Source organism: Drosophila rhopaloa, unplaced genomic scaffold (assembly GCF_018152115.1).
Source record: "Drosophila rhopaloa isolate 14029-0021.01 unplaced genomic scaffold, ASM1815211v1 contig_3, whole genome shotgun sequence".
Classification (NCBI taxonomy): Eukaryota; Metazoa; Arthropoda; class Insecta; order Diptera; family Drosophilidae; genus Drosophila; species Drosophila rhopaloa.
In genome coordinates, this window is record NW_025335123.1 from 5,711,965 (window position 1) to 5,725,722 (window position 13,758).

Consider the following 13,758-nt stretch of genomic DNA (forward strand, 5'->3'; position numbering starts at 1 on the left):
AATCTTATAATCAGGAACATTAAATAAAATAAGTCCAGTTCTAATCAATAATTGTATACCCATATTACAATATATAATATCTAGAGTAAAATAGAAATAACATCATATTTAGTTGCTTAATAATTGTTATTAAATGATTTCTAACAAGGGTTTGTAAAAGTCACTAGTATTAAATGATCCTCAAAAATAAGCAAACTGTAATGAAAATAAGTATACTAATTTGAAAAATGTATAACAATTATAAAAGATAATTGGTCATTTTTTAATTTTGGAGTAGTTATCCACAAGAAAGTTTGAAATAAAATATAATTTTTTGAGAGATATTTCACGAACTATGTTACAGATTTGAAATCACACTCATGTTGTATTTTATTACAATTAAAGTGACAAGTACAGGGCTTTTATTCATTATCAAAAATTGTATTATGTAAATGGATATAGTAAATTCGTTTTTTGGTATTCCTATTATTTTTTATATGATTATCAAAAATATTATTAGGTCAAAAGGTATGGTTAATGCGACAATTCAATTTACTTTTGGAGGCTGTCCGGATATCTGTGCACAAGTCGTATGGAAAGTGCCTTCGGTGAGGGTATGGAAATGTTATTTCATTATCGTGCCATGACAATCAGTCAGCTCAACTTGAAGTCAGCTTTGGGCTGCCTTCGCCGATCGCCGATCGTTGTTGGTTGTTCGTTGTTCGTTGCTCGTAGCTGGTTGTTCGTTGTTCGTCACGTTGTTCTTGGGTGTTAGCTATGCTGTTCAACATGATCGGGCCAGGCCAAGAGCCATGAGTAATATTTGTTCAACACACGGGCCGCAGCAACAACGGCAGCAGCAGCAGCAGCAACGCCCTTTTTTGTCGGCCCGCCCCGCCCATTTTGGCCAAGTTAACTTAACCCAAAGCGAACCAAAGTCGAAACCAAAACCAAAACCAAAGCCAAATCCAAAAACCGAAACAGAAACTGAAAACGAACCGGGCCAAGAGATATAACGAAGTTGAGCGGCGAATGAGACCCATTAGCAAAGTCAAGCGCCGCCAAAGTCGCCGCATAACTTTAAATTTTACTTGTGGTGATTTTGAATACCCTATCAAAGGGTTTTGTAGTAAAGGTAGTGACTTAATCCGAAACATTAAAAAATACTTTAAGGTATTCTGTTTCACCCTCTTTTTAAGGGACATAATAAAATAGTTTACAAAAAACATTTATGTTTGTATTTAATGACTAATCTTTCATTATATTATTATCTCGATCATTCATGCAATATTCATAATTGCATGAATGATCGAGATTATTAATATAATTATTTTTTTACTAGTAGTCCTACAAAATTCAGACAATCAAAAATAATATTAACAAATATATATAAAGTCCGAATTTAATCAAAAACCCATAGAGCACACTGATCCTTCAGGGTATTCCAAGTTCTCCAAAACCAAAACTTAATTTTCCTATGAAGTTTTCATTTTTTTTTAAGTTATAGGTAACAAAGGGCAGGAAGCGCGGGGAAAGGGGGGCGCCTCAGTTGGGGGAACTAATTGGGGAGTGAGCTGACACACATATTCACACGTACATATCAAGTGGGTTTGTTCAAGGGAAATCGATTTAGTTGCTGGAGAAAACCCGGTCGCAGAGATATTATTATTGTATTTCAGCAGTCACATTTCAGAGTTTAACTTCAGCAATATAAATAAATAATTTTTAGGGGCCGAATTTTCAGGTTTCATATAAGTGAATCGATCAATCTGAAATGCATAAATCTTTTCTGAAAATAAATCCCCATTATCTTAAGTTATTTAATCGCTTTCAAGGTTACTAGGTGTTAGAGATGATACATGGAGTTTCGACTTTACTTTCGATATTATATATATATTATTATTTAATTTTCGATTAAATAGTCAAGTTCTTTTAATAGTCAAAACTATCGATTGGATGTTAAAAAATAATGTACATTATATGAATAAAAAATAAAAACCCCACAATTTCTAAGCGTTGAAGATCCTACTTCCCTCGATTAGGGTATTGATAAACCTCTAATGAGATTTTAGTGTCGCAGAGCCCGCACTTTTTTTTTCGGTGGTGGAGTGTTGGTGGGGTGATGGGGGGTGTAGGGGGGTCTCCAAGCGCAGCTGCTGCTGCTGCCATTGTTGTTGCTGTGGCATTTTTCAAATTCGCGCATTTGTCTGCGCTTTGCATAATTTTCGTCTTATTTATTTTGCGGTTTTTTCATTTTGTTTATTTTCTTTGCCGCTTGTCTCCTTCTTATTTTGGGTCATATTTTTTCGTGGTGCGCAGCAAATTTGCGCCGAGTGCCTCCAAGTGGCCAAAGAAAAGAAAAGCGAAACAACGGCGGGCACAGTCAATAGGAAAACAAAACCGCAGAACAATAAATGAGACTCGTCGAGTGATACGAAAATACCAGCCAGCAGAAACAATAAAGTTCAGAGTTCGGCCTCCAAATGAGGCTTAAATGGTCAACCAAATAATGGTGGGAAACGAAGGCGGGGGCCTGTTGCATATGGCCATTTTGCAGTTCAAATTATTGCTCTTTTCTAATTCGATTCCTGATTGAGTGGGGCTATTTCTGTAGATTATAACTATCAATGTGGATTAATCACAAATTAAAGACGAAATGTATTAAATTAATGCGGTAGTATTCGTAATAACATGTTTAATTTGTGCATTTATTTACTCATTAATGTTGGTTTCAGCATTAAAAGAAATGAAAACCACAAAATAAACTAGAAGTTGACAAAGGTTGTCAAATTACATACTATATGCACACCTAGCAAACCAAATAACACACAAAATATAAAGAACAATAATGTGCCACAATTATGAACAAAATGGAACAACCATTAGCATAAATTTTGGTCAAGGGTTTAAACATGACACAATTAAATCAAGTATCATCAAATACACTTAGTTCAACTATATTATTTTAATGCTTAGCTTAAATTTGACTCTATTTTACCCTGAATTATGCCTCGTTAAACGAAATATGATATGTGAGACCCCAATTTAAACTCACATTAGTCACAATTTTGAAATTGGTTCATTGACTTTGATGCTGTTCTAATTAACGTTGAAAATAACGCTTTGTTTCAGCTTTTTATACAGAACCAATATATCTGGTGTTGGGGACGAAATTACACTTAGTTTTATGTTTCTGGAATTTAAATTTAAATTTGAGAAATACATATAACCAAAAACCAAAAAATTAATTTTATTAAATAATTTTCTTAATATAACTTACAAAATGGAACACAATTTAGTACTATTTATTGATCTACTGCAGTAAACTTAAACACATTAAGCAAAATGTTATATTTTATTTACCATAATGCAAAAAAAAAATATTATTTATGCAAATTTAAGCTAAGATATACTATAATCTATCCAATAAGAACAGAAAGTTTACGTACATTCATAAATACCTACATACATTATTATTTAACACCCTTCTGAAAAAGAAAAATATCTTGGAATAGTATTTATTATTATTTAACACCTTTTCGAACTGCAAACCTGTTGATCTCCTCTCTCTTTCGCTTTTTGCCGCATCCGCTGATTGCTTCCCACCCATGTACCATTTTTGGGGTGACTCGAGCAGAAGTCAATTCACCTACAAAAGTTCGCGGACCCGCAACATTTGACCCCTTGTTGCCGTCTCCCTCGGCTGCTCCCCCCACCACTGCTCTCTCCATCCCTTTCCCGCTTGCACCTTTTCGTGTAACAGTAATCCAGTTGCAGGCTTTTGAGCTTTTGTTGCAACACGCTTTTGTGGCACGTTCGTTGCCTGAGTCTTTTGTTTGCCACGCAGATTTATGTCATTCCTTTTGGTTTTCGTTTTGCATGGCAGTGAGGGGGGTGGGGGTGGTGTTTAGGGGGGTTACCAGCGACTCCAACTGACCGAACTCTTCGATTACAATTACCGTGCAGCCTTGCTAAGTTCCACTTACTTTTTGAGGCTATCAGCTAATATATCTTAAAATTTACAAAAATTATTTTATCAGATTACTTATTAGTTTCAGATTATGATTAAAGTATTTAAATTTAGTTTGAATATGATTTCTTATAGAAACTATTGATTGTATTGATAAGATTAAAATTGTTTTATTATAGTTCATGATAAAAACAATAAGTTAAAAAAGAATATTCAATTAATAAATTTGTTTTGTGTTATTCTTGTCTAATGAAGTTGTAAAGCTTTTTATATTCTTGGCTTTAAATCCTGAAAAATAAATAAATTATTAAAATTTATGTTTTATATGCTATGTTTGCCTTATTTTCAATATTCAATGTTCAATGTTCGACTTATTGAGGTTCACCTGTATTTCTTCGGTTGTTGCCTTGCGCCTTTTGCTATTTTTTCTTGGCTTGCATTTCGCTGCTGTTTCTGCTTCTGTTGTTGTTGCTAGAGATATTGTTGTTGTTGCTTTAGTTGTATTTCTTTGTTTTTTGTTGTTGTTTTTATTGTTGTGCATTCCTTGGGCGAACGAACCTCAACCGGTTCCGTTTGCCATTTTAGTTACATTTGGCCGACAGAAGAGGAAGAGAAGTGGCGAAAATTGTTGTCAGGTTGGTTTGCTCTTTTGCAAAATGCGAAGAGATAGCCAGAGCGAGATGGCGCCTTGAAGGGGTGAGTGTGACAGAGACGGCCGAAGAACTCTTCTCCTTTTTTCCCACTTTAATTTTGCTTTGCTTTGCTGGCGATTTGCAGTGCTCTCCTGCATCCTGTTGAACCGGTTCACCACCGTCCACTCCTGACAACAAAAAAAAATAAAGCCACAAAACTGACACAAGTCAGAATTCTGTGGCCGCATTTTCCGACTTTGGTTTACCCAGTAATGGGATTTAGATTATATTATTATTCAAATGGGGGAAGTAGTTTATTATTAACGTAATATATACAAAAATTCCTTAAGGCTGTCCTCTTAATTGTAAAAAGTATATGTTTTTATTGATAAAGTTCTTAAATAAATATTTAACAAAACTATAATTTATTTGTATTTCTAATATGTATTTCTTATTTAAATTTAACATAAAATATCAATGCTTTTATACTTATTAACGGATATTCATAACGCTTTTAATGTTTGTACTTAAAAAAAATAACAATTTAATGCTTTGAGATAAGAAAGGAATTGTGATTAAAAAAAATCGTATAGGATTTCCTTATCAAATCAATAATAGAAAAAAATTTAAGAATTACTAAAATTGAAATTAATAAAAATAATCATACAGAAATGTAAAAATGGAAATTATTTTCAAAATGAATATCCCTTGTGTTGTTTTTAACTGCATATGCCCCGGCTCCTTGAATTCGTGAGGTAAAACAAATGCATAAAAAAAATGCCGCAGCAGCTTGTTTTTCGTGTTTTCCGTTCGGTTTATTCAGTTTATTTCGGTTTATTCGGATTTTCCCTTGAGACTTCAATTTGCTAGAGGCCAACACACGGTCCACACTTGCAACTCGAACCTCGAGCCTGTTAGTTTCGCAAGCGGAGCACTGAGCCGCTGTCGAACTTCTGCTGCATTCCGTGTTTGAAGCGAGCCGGCCCGCTGTTAATAACATGGCACACACACACCCGGCACCGATGACAACTAACAGTGCCCAACGGCACGTTGGTCACACAGGTTTGAATCGAACGCGGACGTCGAACCGGCCGAATGTTCGACGGCAAAAGTGGAAAAGTGGAGTTGCTATATTGTTAAGCGCTTCGCTCGCGATTCAAATCGAATTTGGACTTCGCAGTGGACGTTTCGAGAGGCGTTCGGCGGCAAAGGAAATAAATTGAACGGGGAAGGAAATCCATTTCGGAACTCGGCTTTTCGGCCTTTCGGCGCGCGCGTGTGTGTGTGTTATGTTATTGTTGCTGCTGCTGTGCGTCGGTGTTTGTGTGTGTGAGCGAGGCGAGGGAGAAATTGTTAAATAAACCGGTTCCTTTTTTTCGCGTCTGCAATTGCCTTTTCGTAATTCGTAATTCGTAATACCCAAAATCGAAATCGAGCATTGAATTTGTTTCGCCTGCGCTTTTTTTATTTTCTTTTCGGTTTGGGTCCTGGTTTTTCGGTGCGAAAATTGAATAACAACAACAGAATACAACAAAAAAGGCATAAACATAAGTTGCAAAATTGTACCAATTTTTTTTACTGTGCCCAAAACGAATGCAAAAATTCCAACGAATCAGTGAGTGAGCAAAATCAAGGAGATAGAGCTGAGAATTTAAAGCCAGTGCCAAAAAGTGAAAGAAGAGTACGAGAAATACGAGAAACAAAACAAAAGTGGCAAATTTACAAAAAAAAAAAATTAGCCAGCAAACAAAAAAAAAAGGAAGAAAGGTGAGCAAAAGAAGAGGACAAAAAGTATACGGTAAAAATCCTCTTGTTGTTGTTGCTGCTACTGCTGCACCATTCACTTGCATTTTGCGCGAGCGAGAAAGAGAAAAAAGAAAAGTAGATAAAAATTCTCTTTTCTTTTGAGAGGATCAGATCCTCCTCTCTCCTCACTCTCTTTCTTTGCCTTGCTCTTTATAATGCATTTCCCATTACAATATTGATCCCTGTTTTGTGGTTTTCTTTCTAACAAAACCCTACATATTTTGCAATTGTATGTCTCTTTCGCACTACTTCTCTGCACCATGGAATATTATTGGGTTTTACAGTTCAACTTCAATGTCGGGTTATCGAACTAAACTAAACAAAATGTATCTAAAGAAAACAGGATTTTTTAACGTTTAAAAAGTTATTAGCGCAACAAAATTATTTCAGAACTTGTATAACTGAAAATTTAAGACTGGGTTAAATACATTTTAAGCTTTGCAATTCTCAAGTTTAAAGATTAATTTAAATATTTAGTTAGAACAAGTTGCACAAAAATGCTATATTTCAATTTCAACATACTTTTTCTTAAAGCAATTTCGGCTTATAATTATCTATATATTTGTATAATTGTTTAATATTTAATTAAGAAAATTCTATAATATGGTTATCACTTTTAAATTTACCATTGTGGTTATGTTAAAATTTCGACAAGCTATTGTTGATTTCTAACTTTTGAAAACAAAAATATGAATGTCTTATCTTAAAGGCTTAGATACTTTTGATTGAGATTTCTTAAAGTAAACGTATCTATTTAAAATTCCACCTAAAAAATAATATTTAACCAGAGTTTTAATTCAAAATTAGTGCAGATACGCGAATTTATTTAGAATTTCAGTTGTTAAACGCCCTTTTCACTCCCATAAAATTCGATTTAGTCAACTTGGACCGTAGTTTTTAGTTTCTAGCGCACCAAGTGCATGACATTTTAATGGCCTGTGGCAAGGGGGAAAAGTGGGACGGGACCAGGGAAGCCTGACATTGTTAAGTGCCTCGCAATGTGTTGCATAAGAGGGGGCGGTAAGGGCAGTGGCTAAGGGGCAGAGGAGCGGAGGGGGCGTTTGGGGCTAATGAGCTGCAGCCAATTCGAATGCCAATTAAGTGGAATCTAAATAAAAATTTCAATTTTTGCGGTCTATTTTAGCTGCAGATCAATAAGCCCCAAGGGAAGTTGAGTATAAAATTCCACGTGACAGGGAAATAGAGTGAACAAACACCATTAAATATTAATAGCAACGAGAAAATGCATTTGAAATTGCAATGGCTAACATAAATGGTAAAATTGTCTAAGGTTTGAAAATTAGATGGTTAAAAGCCTAATTTGAAGGCCTTCTCAATAAAAAAGAAAAGTTTATTTAAAATCAGTAACATTTGATTTAGTATCTTAGTTGCTTAAAAAGCTTTTTTTTGCTTTGATAGAAAAACATATTTTGATGCGTTTCTTAATGAAATGGAAAAAAGTACACACCTTAAATTGTGTTGTATTTTACAAGAAGTTTAAATAAAACTCAAGATATAAACATTTTTACACGACATATTTTAGTTGCTCGAATAAATCAGGCAAGCCACAAAAAGTTAGTTAACATCGCCATTTACTGTAATAAGAAATTAAAAAAGGTCCAAGAGTTATGTGAACCTAGCCGAGCTATAAAAACAAAAGGGGGAATCAGAAACGGAATAAACACGGTATAGAAGAAACAAAATATAAAAACGAGCCAAATGAAGTTGAATGGTAAATGTCGCTGAGAACAATGTCTGCGCCAGAGGAAATCGAAGACGAGTCGGCAACAAAGATATAGGACAAATATGACAGATAGGCGTACTTAAAGACTAGAGATTGAAGATCTATTCGCATGAATTTGAGCCATGTTTCAGCGTATTTTTCAGTTATTAATTATGTTAGAATTTTCTTCATTGGATGCCCAAGTTAAAGTCTCGCTTTCCTCTTTCGCTCTCTCCCTTTCCCCTTTTAATAGCCGCGGGTCTGAGCAGAGTTTCATTCTTCTTGTTTATTATTATTTTAATTTTTTTTCTTTACGATTTCGTACTGTTTTTCTTTTTTTTGTTGTTTGTTTGTTTACTGTGGTGTCTTCCGTTTAAGGTTATATTTATTCAACTTTTATTGCAGTCGCCGCGTGCGACAAATGAAAATAAACGGAAAATACAGATGAAAACGTTATGAAAAGTAAAATAAATTGAAATAAGAAAGGTTGCTCTCTTGGTTTTTACTTTTGACCAAGTTTGAAGTTGATTTGATTACATTTAAGCAAAAGAGAAAATAATAAAATCTCTGCCACCACATGTAAGAGATATTGTATAACTATGGTTTTAATTTCTTTTTTGATATGTAGTCAACGAAGTGTTAGTCATTTGTCTTTATTTTCTTTTCTTGACTGTATATAAATAATATATTACTACATTTTAACCTTTACTGTTGTTGCTCACATTATATTGCATGAATTGTATTTGCCACATTTTTAAGTTCGCTTTGGTCTAAGCCTTGTGAAATGATAGATTATCTGCCTGCCCTTAGAATATTTTTCTTTATTTTTCTGCAGTCAAAGAAAGACTTACAATTTATGCACAGTAAACTAAATAAGAACTTGTTCTTTTGATTTGGTTTCTTTTCACTTTTTGTAGTTCCCTGGTAGTTGCCATTTTAATTGAGCAATGAAAGAATAAACTCTTTGAAGATATTAAATTTCCAAATGATTTTTCAATCTGTGAAGAGAGATAGCAAATGGGGTTTGAAAGAGGAGGTAGTGGGGGAAAGGGGTAGGCGGCCGCCCATGGTAACTTGACTTTGATTGCTTTGGGCTGATAAACGATTGAACAAAAAAAAAATTCTGACTAAACGGACGTACTCCACCCCGCCTTTGGCATTTTTCCCCTTTGACAGTCGACAAATTGTTTTGTCTGTGTGGCAAACTTTTCTCTGCTCGCTTCGCTAGAGAAAGGCGGAGGAAAACAAAAAAAAAACAGTTTTGTCATGCTCGTGCTCATATGACAATTGTCTCTCCATTTCCATTCTCATACATATTTTTTTTTCGCTCATTCACGGTCAACCACTTGACCTGGCCAACAATTTCCACTCCTTTGGCCACAAAGGAGCGGGGGCCACGTTGATGACTTCATGTCAGCAAGTTTGCAACGTTTTGGATCTCTGAATTGCTGGGGGAAAAAGCAAATGTCAGACGAAATTATCTTTCGAAGAAATAATTTTTAATTTTGATATGTCTCCCGACCCCGTGACAAGCTGAGAATCGGACAGAGAAGTTATCCTCCCTTGACTGCGTGTGAGTACTTGTAGTTTCCACAAAACTCTCAGCTGTTTGTATGGGAAAATGTACGATGTATATCCGATTGTATAAACTGGAAATACATTAAATTTAGAGACATTAAATTAAGAAATAAATAAAAGATTACACCATCTTTGGTTGGGTTTCAATTTAAGAATTTTTAACATCAATAAGTAATCAACACTTTCTCTAAAAATATATTTTTGTAAGTAAACCATTATAAATTAAAAAGTAAAATATGCTTCAACCCAATTTTTGTTTGTGGCGAATTATCAGGCCCACAGAAATAAAGAGTTTCAATTAAACTGAAAATATCCGAGTCAGTCTGAAAAATAAAATCAATTAAATTTACATCAAGCTGTAGAAAGAAACTTTGCTCAAATCAAGTCAATGGAATGGAATCAAATCAAAGTTCTTTCATCTTCCTTTATTTGCTTCGCCACCAAAACTCCTCATCTCTTTTTGGGCAACACACTTTACATGCCATCTTGTTTCCATATTAAACGTTTTTCCTAAAGAGATTTTAATTTTATGACGCTCGAATTAAAATGCAAAAAATCAAATCAAAACTCAAATCGAATAGCCCAAATGGTAAATGTTAATGAGAAGGGAGCTGCTTGGTCGCTGCGTGATGTTCCGCCCGACTTAATGTCATTCCATGTGATATCTCAGCAAAAAACAAAAAATCAAGAATGAAATAAAAACCGAAACAGCAGCAAAAAAAAAGACAAAGTACAAAAAAAAAAGTAAAAGAACTTGGCCCTGACCAAAGAGACACGAGAGAAATTTGGTAAATCAGAGCGTTTAATCATTTAAAAAGCATCTTTGTAAGCGAATCCCCATACTACTTCCTTAGGAATAAAGAAGGAACATTTTTAACGTTTTCTGGTTTTTATACTCTTAAAGAGGGGATAGTAATATTTTGAAAGTGTATGCAATTCCGTGAACAAGTGATCTACGAACTCATTAAAACTTAAATATAGATTAACGCTATAAAAACTATTTATTGTGTGTAGGTTCGATAATGTTGTAATTAAAATGTGGTTGATTGGAGTTAATTTCTGGTTTTCAAAAAGTTCTTTATAATAATACGTGTAGGAATATTTGACTTTTAATTTAGAAGGAAGATGTTGGAAGAACGAAATTATCTTAACTTTTATTTTTTTTTAACTTTATTTAGGAGAGGATAGAATGAACATAATTGCCAGGTTTCTTAAAATACCTCATAGGTCTCATGTAAATCAATCTGCAAGCGTATTATATTATTCGTTTCCCTTTGTTTTTTGTGTCTTGGTCCTGTAAAACAGTCCAAAGTTGTCGTTGTTGAAAAAAAAAGTCACAGTTGGCGAGATTCCGGACCGAAAAAACCACTGCCGCCCCCATGACTTCCCTTTCACCCCCGTTCTGTCACGCATTGAACTAAAGATTGAGGTCACCAAAAAAAATAATAAAGAGCAAGAAGATTTTCAGTGGGAATGTGGAAGGAAATGCGTGGCAAGTAGGCGCGTGGCGCCTCAGTTTCAGTATCAGTTTTATTCCTCTTTCCCCCTTCATAGCACCCGCCCCTGAAACGCCTCTGATAGTCCCGAAAACCCCCCAAAAATCCCCCTGAACCCCTCGATTGGCCTTGCCTTGCCGGCGGGCAAAAGTTACAATAACTTTTGCCACAGTTTAAGTTGCCGCCGCCGTGCCATTTCGTATCTTTTTTATCTTTTCTTTGCCTTTTTTTTTGCGTATTCGGCTCTTCTTCTTTTTGGTTGAGGGGGCGGCACGAGGGGGAGTGTCAGTGTCATTGCTACTCGAATGCATTTTAATTCGATTGAGTATCTCACGCCGTTTTCGAGCCGACTTTTTCCGGTTGGAAATTCTTGCCAGTGGATAGCAAAGAGAATTTTGATTAGCTTAAAATTAAAAAATCATTTAACAAGAGCATTAACCCCAAATTATATAAAGGAACAAATCATGAATTATGAATTTGGAATTGTAATATATAAAAAAGCAGTTTTATCTTTTTTTTTTTGTTATTTTACAAATCGTCATTAAATTTGGATTAATATAAATATGTATATTACTTTTGTCTAAAACTATTCAAACTTTACAAAAATAGCTACAATAACGATGAAATATTCTTAAGACAGGGGTACCAAATAGTTTATCAACACCCAAAAACCCAGTTGTATTAACACTTAATTTTTTTTCGCAATGACTACGATATTCTGCCAAGACTAGCAAAAGTTTGATCTTCTTTTTTCGGTTGGCGCATTCAACTTTATTTAGTAGTTTGTTTTCTTTTTATAGAACAAAAGAAATTTGAACTTGAGGCAAGTTTGCAACGGTTGAACCAAGAAAGGTTTAGCCCGGGGTCATGGTTCAGAGGATGAAAAGGCTTTTGGTGGAGAAAAAAGGAATGAAAGGCCTTTAAGGCCTTTTTAAGGGCCAGCAAAGAGATGTATCCTCTTGTCATCTATAAGTCTAGGCTTGCGGTTGTTCGCCATGACTCAGAAAGTTGTTAGTTTTGCATGAAATTAAAATTCTGGACTGGCCCAGAACGAGATTGGCCACATAAAAGTGTTCATTTCAACATTTTCTTAAATAAAAAAAATATAAATATTCATATGCGCGTGAATCACTTGGTAAACCAGATTGGCTGTCAAAATAATTTTCAAGCCTACTCAAATCATTTGACTATTATTATAAATTCTTTTTTTATTGTGTATAATATTTGGCATTTTAAGCTATTCATTTTCTTGGAATTAATGTTGTTTCGCTCAACGAAACATATGTCATAATACTTTAAGTACCAAGTTTTATTTGGACTTACAATTACCATAAGCTAGTATTCCCATTATCTTGATTGTATTGCGAAATTTAATTATGAATTTTGTACAATATTTCCTGATACGCAAACTGCAATATTGCTTAGCAAATTGCCTGTCTATTATTGTTTACATTTCGGAATTTGCAAGAGCCATCCCACTCACTCCTGCGATCTTTTTGCAGCATAACTTTGGTAACTTTGGCGCATCTGTTGGATGCAGGGCACAGAGTCCAGCTTCTTGAGACCAGGTGGAAAAACAAAGGTAGCAGCGGCAGGCCGGAGTAATTGAAAGGCAACAGCGGCGGGCAGGGAAGAACAACAACTGGAGAGCGTAAAACATAAACAGACAGGTAAGTGAAGCCACCTGTTGTCAACTGAGACCTCCGCCTCACCCACTTGGCCACTATCCACTATCCACTAGCCACTATCCACTAGCCAAGCCTCCTCTGACTCATCCGCAACTGTATCTTTCGGCTCGTGTGTATCTTGTAGCTCGTCTACTGTGTCAAAAGTGAGCGCAAAACTTTGCGCTTTCGACTTGTAGATACTTTGCACCAACCAACCAACCAGCCACCTTATCCACAATCCCCCCCTCTAGCTACCTTCAACCCCCCACCCCCTACGGTTACTTCCGTTGCTTTTGTTTGGCTTTCGTGCAAGTTTGCTATCTTTAAGATACTTTCTTCGTATTTCGGGTATTGTTCTTTGGCCAGCTTCGGCTTCAGTTTCAGTTTTCCCCTAAATACATTTCGCTGCCTGCAATTTTCCAAACAACAAACCAAAAGCAGCAGCAACAACAAGAATAACAACAACAGCAACACAAGAACATTGGCAGCTGGAAACTCTTTGAAAATCTCCTTCGTTCGAATTTTAGTTTTCCCCGTCTCGTTCGGATTTTCATTTTGGGTCTTCTTTTTCCCTGTATACACTCGATCGACAAATATTTGCTGCCACAATTAGCGCTCACCTGTGATTATTGGTGTTTGTCTAGTTAGAGGAAAATTCCAATAATTTGGAGTTTACAATAATTTGCTTGACGCCAGAGGTGTTGAAGTTTTTGTGAAGAATGCATTTTCTCAATATATTTGATGGAAGATTTTAAAATGTATAGATTTCAAAAGCTGAAAGGTTTTTCAATCAGTTTTATAAGTTTTTAAAAATAAATATAAATAAATATTAATGGATATGAACAAAGTGCTGCAAAAACCTCTTGAATATGGACTAATCATACATTTTTCAATGTATGTATGTTAT

General features: G+C 35.1%; 1 protein-coding gene across 1 annotated transcript in view; it reads left to right on the top strand.

The window, feature by feature from the left end:
- Positions 1–5,742: 5,742 nt before the first annotated feature.
- The window catches only part of LOC108042975 (hornerin), a 96,324-nt gene continuing 88,308 nt past the window's right edge, over positions 5,743–13,758 (top strand). The window contains exons 1-2 of the mRNA XM_017121499.2: positions 5,743–6,348; positions 12,687–12,854. The gene's annotated coding sequence lies outside the window, so the exon portion shown is untranslated. The remainder of the gene's footprint in view (positions 6,349–12,686; positions 12,855–13,758) is intronic.